Consider the following 9,613-nt stretch of genomic DNA (forward strand, 5'->3'; position numbering starts at 1 on the left):
AGAGAAGACAAACTTTTTATGCCAACGAACACCAATAACTAGAACTAATTTGACAGACTATAAACCAATGTGATACACGTGCTCTCTATCTATACAGTAAAAGTGTTGCTTACGTTTGATACTAGACCTACAGTCTAACTCTAACTGCATTAAGTCTAACATAGGCCTATCTTACAATAAACTTTAAGTAAAGCTGGCTATGTAACCGCATTCATTCCAATATTGTTGCACAGATGTTTCCTTTTACCAAGATAACAATTTCAACAATTCACTTAGCTCAGTAAGTCAGTATAACGAAACTCTGGAACTATTAGGCTATGACCAAATGTAACACCCTTTCACAATAAACAAGCAAACAAACAAACAAAAACAGAACAACAAAGATACCCTCATACAGCCGCGGAAAAAATTAAGAGACCACTTCAAAATTATCAGTTTCTCTGGTTTTACTATTTATTTGTATGTGTTAAAGTAAAATGTACATTTTTGTTTTATTCTATAACCTACTGGCAACATTCCTACCAAATTTCAAATAAAAATATTGTCATTTAGATCATTTATTTGCAGAAAATGACAATTGGTCAAAATAGCAAAAAAGATGCAGTGTCTTCAGATCTCGAATAATGCAAAGAAAACAAGCTCATATTCATTTTTGAACTACACAATAGTAATGCTTTAACTTAGGAAGAGTTCAGAAATCAATATTGGGTGAAATAACCTTGATTTAAAATCACAACTTTCATGTGTCTTGGCATGCTCTCCACCAGTCTTTCACATTGCCGTTGGGTGACTTTATGCTAATCCTGGCGCAAGAATTCAAGCAGCTCGGATTCTTTTCATGGCTTGTGACCATCCATCTTCCTTTTTGATCACATTTCAGAGGTTTTTTATGGGATTCAGGTCTCGAAATTGGGCTGGCCATGACAGGGTCCTGATCTGGTGGTACTCCATCCACACCTTTACTGGCCTGGCTGTGTGGCATGGAGCATTGCCCTGCTGGAAAAAACACTTCTCAGAGTTGGGGAACATTGTCAGAGCAAAAGGAAGCAAGTTTTTCTTCCGGGACAACATTGTACTTTGCCTGGCTGAGGTTTGTAAAAGACCATAAGGATTGAAAAAGCGGACTGGAGGGTCTTCTTAGTTCGTCTTCTCTGATGAGTCCAATTTCACAGTAGGTGCAAGACTCTGTGGCTTGTAGGCCTCTCCAGGTCTCCGTCTAACCATCAGACGACCATGTGTTGGGCAAAGCTGAAAATTGGACTCAGAGAAGATGAACTTAGAAGATGACGCTCCAGTCCACTTTTTCAATCCTTATGGTCTTTTACAAACCTCAGCCAGGCAAAGTACAACGTTGTCCCGGAAGAAAAACTTGCTTCCTTTTGCTCTGACAATGTTCCCCAACTCTGAGAAGTGTTTTTTTCAGCAGGGCAATGCTCCATGCCACACAGCCAGGCCAGTAAAGGTGTGGATGGAGTACCACCAGATCAGGACCCTGTCATGGCCAGCCCAATTTCGAGACCTGAATCCCATAAAAAACCTCTGAAATGTGATCAAGAGGAAGATGGATGGTCACAATCCATGAAAAGAAGCCGAGCTGCTTGAATTCTTGCGCCAGGAGTAGCATAAAGTCACCCAACGGCAATGTGAAAGACTGGTGGAGAGCATGCCAAGACACATGAAAGTTGTGATTTTAAATCAAGGTTATTCCACCAAATATTGATTTCTGAACTCTTCCTAAGTTAAAGCATTAGTATTGTGTAGTTTAAAAATGAATATGAGCTTGTTTTCTTTGCACTATTCGAGATCTGAAGACACTGCATCTTTTTTGCTATTTTGACCAATTGTCATTTTTCTGCAAATAAATGATCTAAATGACAATATTTTTATTTGAAATTTGGTAGGAATGTTGCCAGTAGGTTATAGAATAAAACAAAAATGCACATTTTACTTGAACACATACCAATAAATAGTAAAACGAGAGAAACTGATAATTTTGAAGTGGTCTCTTAATTTTTTCCGCGGCTGTATGTCTAAACGTCAGTGGAGCCAAAATATAATGGTTGAGCTTGGTTGCTTGCTAAAATATATTGGAAGAAGGCCCCACTATACTGACTGAGTAGATGTAAATACATGTTAATTCATAGGCACTTGTTCTCTCTGTCACAGAGCAAGCACACTCTCGCAGTTCGTTCACGAAACGCATTCTAGTTTATTTATTTATTTATTCCGTACGTTTTTCTTGCAGCTAACTACTCCTCGCCCGATTGAGCTAGAGACGCCATTCAAACACCAAAACGTCCGGCCCGATCCAGTGCAAGCTGCTATGACTTTTCGTGGCGGTACAACTTGCCATCCCTTTTTTATTCCTCTTTTTCATCCCCTTTTCCTCTCATTGACTAACATGGTGGAAGGTTGAGCCATTGTGACGTCACACACTCTGAGCTAGGAGAAGCTCTCTTAAATGCCATAACAATCATGCTAATCGAAAACCACCATCAAGGTTTATACCTCTTAAATGCCATAAAAATCATGTAAATCGAAAACCACCATTAAGCTTTATATCATGATACAGTAGTAGGTATAGCTACCGAGTTGTTTACGTTCACAACCCTCAGACAGTTAAAAAGGCCCGACAACAGTCACCAAAGAAAACCTAGATATACTATTGATACTATCGTGAATAGAGTGATGATAGCTAGCGAGCTATTTAGCCTTCACCCAGGCTCAGGTTTATTTTGCTAGGTATCTCCGATATCGACGCAGAGACACAGTGTGAAAAAGGATGAAAAACTTAACGAGGAAAAGTGGTTCGGGAACTACGTATGCAGTAGTTGGCTGTACCAACTCAAGAAAACACCTGAACGAGTGGTTACATAGAGAGTGCAAAATATTAAAACGAATGTAGTGGCAACAGTTTCAGGTACAGTTTATACACCCGCTCTAACAGTGTTAACCAGTATGTGAGTAACGTGGGTTTTATTAAGGCATAGCGTGTGTAATGTGTAGCTATTTCATTCCGTTTGTGAACCTTTCCGGCTGTCTGTATACCAGCAGCAGAGCGGAGCATTTCACTCCCCTGCCATCTCGGAATGAAATAGCTACACAATACACACGCTATGCTTTAATAAAACTCACGTTTTACGAGACACCAACAGAGGCACAATCGACAAGTCTTACCATTGAAGATCATTGACGTTCGGTCTGAAACTACAACCAGCCATCCAGGTTAATCCAAGTTATTGTGGAGAACGACAGTTGCATCAATCATTTCATTAAAACTTCACACTTATTACATTGGACATATCCACCAGCCTAATTAGAATATGCATTGTCTACTGAGCAGAAATATCTCCATACAGTAGATTTCCCTTCGTTTAGTATCATTTTAAACTTTCCAGATGACTGTAGGCTATTGCTCGTCAAGTGATACGTGTCCAGAAACAAGGCCCTTTGTCTGGATAGCCATAGCTAGCATAACTGCCATTGAAATCCAATGGTAATGCTACCTAGCTAGGTATGCTAATTATCGGTATCCATCGTTAACTCGTTAATCGTTAACCATCATGTCACTGGCTTTAATTTAAGAATGGCATGTTAGTAGTACATTTAGTAGTACATATAATATCAGTATATTTGATTCATTACTGCTGATGTGTTACTTATATATGTTACTTATTAGCAGCTAGCTACCTAGCTAGCCACTATGAGTTCCAATGTGTTTTCAGTTAGTATTAGCGGCAAGCTAAGCTAGCTGCTGTAATAGTTGAATTGAGCTTCAGTTAAGACGCTGCGTACCGTACTTCATCATCACATTCGATTATTTATTACAAACAAATTCGAATTCAGCTGTAGGCATGATATCTGTATCTTGGAGACTAATTGCATCCACAATTTAAGTACTGCAAGCTAGACTACTACAGTTGACACAACACAGGAGGTCCCTGGGCCTGAGAAGGGAAGGTAAGGTAAGGAGTTTAATGTGGCTATAATATGGAATTTTAAATGTGCCTAAAACTAGACTAAATTGTAATGAGTTTTCGAAAACTAGACTGAAACTAAGAAGGATAACTATGACTAAATGTGACTAAAACTTATATGCATTTTTGTCTTTAGACTGAATCTAAAAATAGCTGCCAAAATGAACACTGAGATAGGGGACCCCTTAATCTGCAATTCATGGTTGCTAACTCTAATCAGATGTACTACCTAGGCTTATAAGAGAAGACAAACTTTTTATGCCAACGAACACCAATAACTAGAACTAATTTGACAGACTATAAACCAATGTGATACACGTGCTCTCTATCTATACAGTAAAAGTGTTGCTTACGTTTGATACTAGACCTACAGTCTAACTCTAACTGCATTAAGTCTAACATAGGCCTATCTTACAATAAACTTTAAGTAAAGCTGGCTATGTAACCGCATTCATTCCAATATTGTTGCACAGATGTTTCCTTTTACCAAGATAACAATTTCAACAATTCACTTAGCTCAGTAAGTCAGTATAACGAAACTCTGGAACTATTAGGCTATGACCAAATGTAACACCCTTTCACAATAAACAAGCAAACAAACAAACAAAAACAGAACAACAAAGATACCCTCATATGTCTAAACGTCAGTGGAGCCAAAATATAATGGTTGAGCTTGGTTGCTTGCTAAAATATATTGGAAGAAGGCCCCACTACACTGATTGAGTAGATGTAAATACATGTTAATTCATTGGCACTTGTTCTCTCTGTCACAGAGCAAGCACACTCTCGCAGTTCGTTCACGAAACGCATTCTAGTTAAGTATAGTTTTACATTTCCTTGTAAGTCGCTTTGAATCAAAGTGTCAGTTAAATTACTAAATGTAAATGTATTAAAAGGAAATGCAATAAATGAAAGCAGTGAAAAGAAATTGTGTGTATTTCTCTCTATTATTCTCATGAGTCCACCTTAATACTTTTCAACAATAATATAATGCTAATAAACACTGTCATTTAATTATGAGTGCTTTGTTCTCCGCATCGCGGACACTACAAAAAAATTACCACTCGCAAGCACAAGACAGTCAATGCTCGGCTGTGGTGTAGTGCAATAAATGGCTCGAGAAGATCTTGTAAATAAATTATTCCTTGTCGGCTGAATCTGTAGCGCTCATAAAAGAACTCCTGATCCTGATGGAATAATGGATCTTGGCGATCGTGAAGAACTCTCTCACTATGAAGTGCCAATCTAACTAATATCGGATCCTCCCTTTTCCGGGGGTGTGGCAAGCTCATCCAGCTTCACTTAAAATAGCCTGCGCTGGAGCAGGTAAGAGCTAATTGATGTAATGCTATGCTGATATAGTTGCTTCCACGAACCGAAAGGAGGGTATATCTCTTCCTTAAAATGATCTTGGTAACTTGCTTACCGAGCTACGACGAATAGGGCCCAGATATAAGCTATAATTGTTTTGGTAAGACATGTGGCAGATAAAAACCAACACAAGGCATGGACTCTGCCTTGAGATTAACTTAAGAGTTATTTTCAAAAAGTGAGAGTTCTATGAATTTTCATAAAATAATGAATTTAACTTACTTAGTCAAAACAATACAGCTGCAGTTTGATTGATATAAAGTGGAATGCACAATAACAAAACAAGATTCATGAATATTCAATAAAATAGACAATAGACAATCTGTCCTTGAAAAGGAACTCTTTAACTGCTTTTTTTCATATAACTGATTCCTGTAGGAGGCTTCTGGTACCCAGGATGGCTGTATCCTATCTAATCTTCTCCGACCTAGCAACTAATGCAGGTCTGTCCCTCACCAAGGGCAATACATTACCACAGAGCAACTAATGCAGGTCTGTCCCTTACCAAGGGTAATACATTACCACAGAGCAAAAGTTTACCTTGAGAAATGTTCCAGAGGTTTTCCAAAATCCTTTTTTTTCCAGGTCTCAAGTTCACAACCAATCTGAAAGAGTGAGTTATCTAAGTAATTTATCAATACTTAGGTTTTAGCAGGAATTTCTTGCCAATTTCTTACCTTGCATGTTGTGACCTTTTTACAAATTCAGCAACAGCATACAAGATTTACGTCTACAGCAGCCACTACACAATAACTGCGCCTACTTTGGGAGTATTAGTACTATTTTTCATATTTTATCACCTGTTGGACTTCAGATGAAATGTGCTATGTGTAATGTTATGTAATTGTGCACATAAAGCTGTTTCTCTTGGACAGTACTATCCATAAAACTGGTGATTTACAGAAAAATGAAACAGTAAGTCTTGAAAGATTTAAATGTGTTTTCACAATGTTGGCTGTGTGATTGAAAAAACAAGCAAGATTTATTTTCCTAAACAATGTACTTTTCCTGTATGAAATTATCAAATAAAGAAATGATTAACAAGCAATGTTAAGACAAAGATCTTAATTGTATCTCCTATAAAGGTTACTGTATCTCATCTGTGATAATTTATTGCAAATGTGTGTATTCAACAATGCTATTTATTCTACAAGTTAAATACAAATACTTTTCAGAAGACATTAATACTTTGGACCAACTTTTAAATTATAACAATTTAAGAGATCACACAAAAAACAATAGGATAGGAAAAGATTAGGTCAATGTAAGGGAATGCTGCCTTATATAAAACCATTGAGGATTCCTGAAACACAGAGTATTACACCGTGTACAGAAAGTGGCTTTACTCATGAAATGAAACAGCCATACTCTCTAATCTAATCTAAGACATCTAATCCCTTACTGGTGTTTATGTCCTTTGTGACCACCTCAGGGTCTACGTGCACTTAGATGAAAGATGTTTATCTAAAGTTACTTGCACAAGGAAGTTTTGTGGTTTAATGTTTCTCTGCAATCAGTCTGACTGTTTTCCCTCTTAACAAGATGATGAATGTGTGTGTGTGTGTGTCTGTGTATGTGTTTCGCTTTCTCAGTAGGATGTGAGTCATGGTCCTTTTTACTGGAAATTCTTTTGAACGGGTACCCCTTTAAAGTGTTGTCTGGCAGCATGGGACTTGAAGTTCAGTAAATATGGTGACTCACAGTGACAAGAGAGGTCTTACTTGCATCCATGCTGAAAGTTGACACCAACACATGGGAAATCACACACTCAGACAGTCCACTGTATCAAAAAAGCCGGGTATTGTGTAATGTGCTGATTTGTTAGTTTGCAGTGGTTTTATTCATTTTTGGCTTATCATCATATTTTATTATATCTACAATTATGGCAACTTTCCTTGGTAGGCATGCACAGACATGCAGGAGCATTGTTTTTAGCGCTGGTTTCGCTTTGACGGTGTTGTCTAACGACCTGAGAAGCAAACGTCTCTTTTATGGACCAGCTCTGCGTTTTGTCCTATTAAGTTTACTTCCTTGTGGGGCAACAAAGGAGGAAATTAAATGACTAATGACTCACATGTGGTTGGAACTGGACAAAACCAGTCTGAGCTTCCAAACCCTCTACCGAAACATTTCCCCCCACACTTGGAGACACACACACATATGAACACCCACGCACTAAGCAAGAGTTTAGTGTCTTTTCTTTTCTCTTATCTTACAAACTCCAAGGCAGTTCAGGTGGCATCCAGATTTCACATGAGTTGGCCTCGCGAGGGGGGTTGGTGTATGTATGTGTGTGTGTGTGTGTGTCTGCTAGTGGGCGTTTGAAGACGTCACAATGGGGGCGCATTGGCTGTGGATTCCCGCTTCAGCCCGGGCCTTCGCAGCACCCCATCTGCTCCCAATCTTCACTTGGAACGCCTGTCAAGTGTCAACGCCACCATCAGTATTTCCCATAACTGTTAGTCCACATTGCAAGGCTATCTGGTTACCCTCAACCAGATCCAGGGGGATCTGCAACCCACCTCCCCAGCTAGATTCGAGAGAACAGTTCAGGGGCTCTGTGTTTGTGAGAGAGCCTCTCTCTCTCTATGTGTATGTGTGTGTGAGTCTCTCTCTCTATGTGTATGTGTATGTGTTTGTGTGTGTGTGTCTCTCTCTATGTGTGATTTGTGTGTGTGTGTGTGTGGGGGGGGGTGTCTATCTGTGTGTGTGTGTGCGTGTGTTTGTGAGAGAAATAGAAACAGCCTCTCTCTCTGAGTCTCGCCCCTAGTGCATGTGTGTGTGTGTGTGTGTCTGAGTTACTGCCGACTTGGCATCCCCACTGGACTGACAGATTGTTGATGAAAGAGAACTGAATGTATAGACTCCAAAATAACACCAATTCCTCGGAAACTTGGCTGTCTAAGTCAACATGCTTCATATGATTAAATAAAGGTGACCTGAAACAAACTACTCCTTAGTCTTCCAGCTTGGGCTTCTCACCATTCCCTCGACGCCCATCAAATGAATCATCCACAAGGATTCACCTCTGGAGACTTGGACCCAGCTTGAGCAGGACAGGAATTGATTCACCAGCCACATAGTCCCTGGAAGCCACTGAATCACCTCTCATTGTCCTCAATCAACCTGCTGAAACTGGCCATCAACAGAGCAAAATAAAAAAAGAAACACGGCACCAAACCAAATGTCCTGAACAAACTCCCAGTTTGGCGCGCAACCCTACGTGTGATGAGTTCTGACCAGCACACGCACGAGGGCAACACCAATGGCGGCAGCTGCCGCCGTGCCATGGCTCCCAATCTGCCCCAAATGTTCCACTCCATGTGCTCCGCCTGGGCTCAAAGTCAGAGAGCTTAATGTAATTCTCTGGCACAACAGGATTTGTATCAGTCTCAAAGGGGTCAGTAAGGTTAAGAGCTGATAAGTAGTAGTGTTTAAATCCTCCACGGTCACACAGACACACAGCAGTGCAGCCACAACTGAAGCTTGGGCGATTTGGAAGACAGGGAGGGAGGGGAGAGGAGTTGAGGATGGTTGTACCCACCTGCCCCGCCTCCTCACCCCCAGGGAGTTTTGAAGCAGTTGTACCCGATTCACCTTCTTATGAAAGTGAGCAGCGCGGCCAGCTTGCCTGCCTGGTAGCCAGCCAGCCAGTCAGTCGTGTCCTGGTCTGGCCCCCACCCTAACTGACCTGGCAATGCTGTTGTTGTTTATTGTGGTTGTCTGCCGAGCTGCCACCCCCTGTGGAGATGACATGGGCCATGGGGTTCATGGCGGGCCGCAAATCACTTTAAACCAGGGGGATGTCTCCGTTGTTTAATGTCAACATGTCAACACCTCAACATGGTAAAGGCAGAGGATCTTCCAGGTGAACAGAAGATAGTCAGTAAGCCAACCTCTCCTCTCTCTCTCATCTCTCTTCTCTTTCACTCCCTCACTCCCTCCCTCGCACACACACACACAAACATTTTCCAAAAATTTTAAACAGGGTCTAGTCATTTATGTTTACCGTGTCTGACTGTTCTTTTTGAGTTGTCCAGCATGGAGACTGAATGTTGCTCCATTACATGTAGTTGAGTATGAAGTTATAGCTATATGACTTTGAACTGCAGATCTATATTTTGTTTTATTTATGATGAATGGATGAGTGGGTTAAAAACCACATTAAAGCAAAGAGAGAACCTATGCTGGTCTTCAAAGCACAGAATTACCACCACCAGCAGAACACCATCTAATAGGTCTGAAATGGGTTTGGCCTTGTGCCA

This window comes from Sprattus sprattus, assembly GCF_963457725.1.
Source record: "Sprattus sprattus genome assembly, chromosome: 13".
Classification (NCBI taxonomy): Eukaryota; Metazoa; Chordata; class Actinopteri; order Clupeiformes; family Clupeidae; genus Sprattus; species Sprattus sprattus.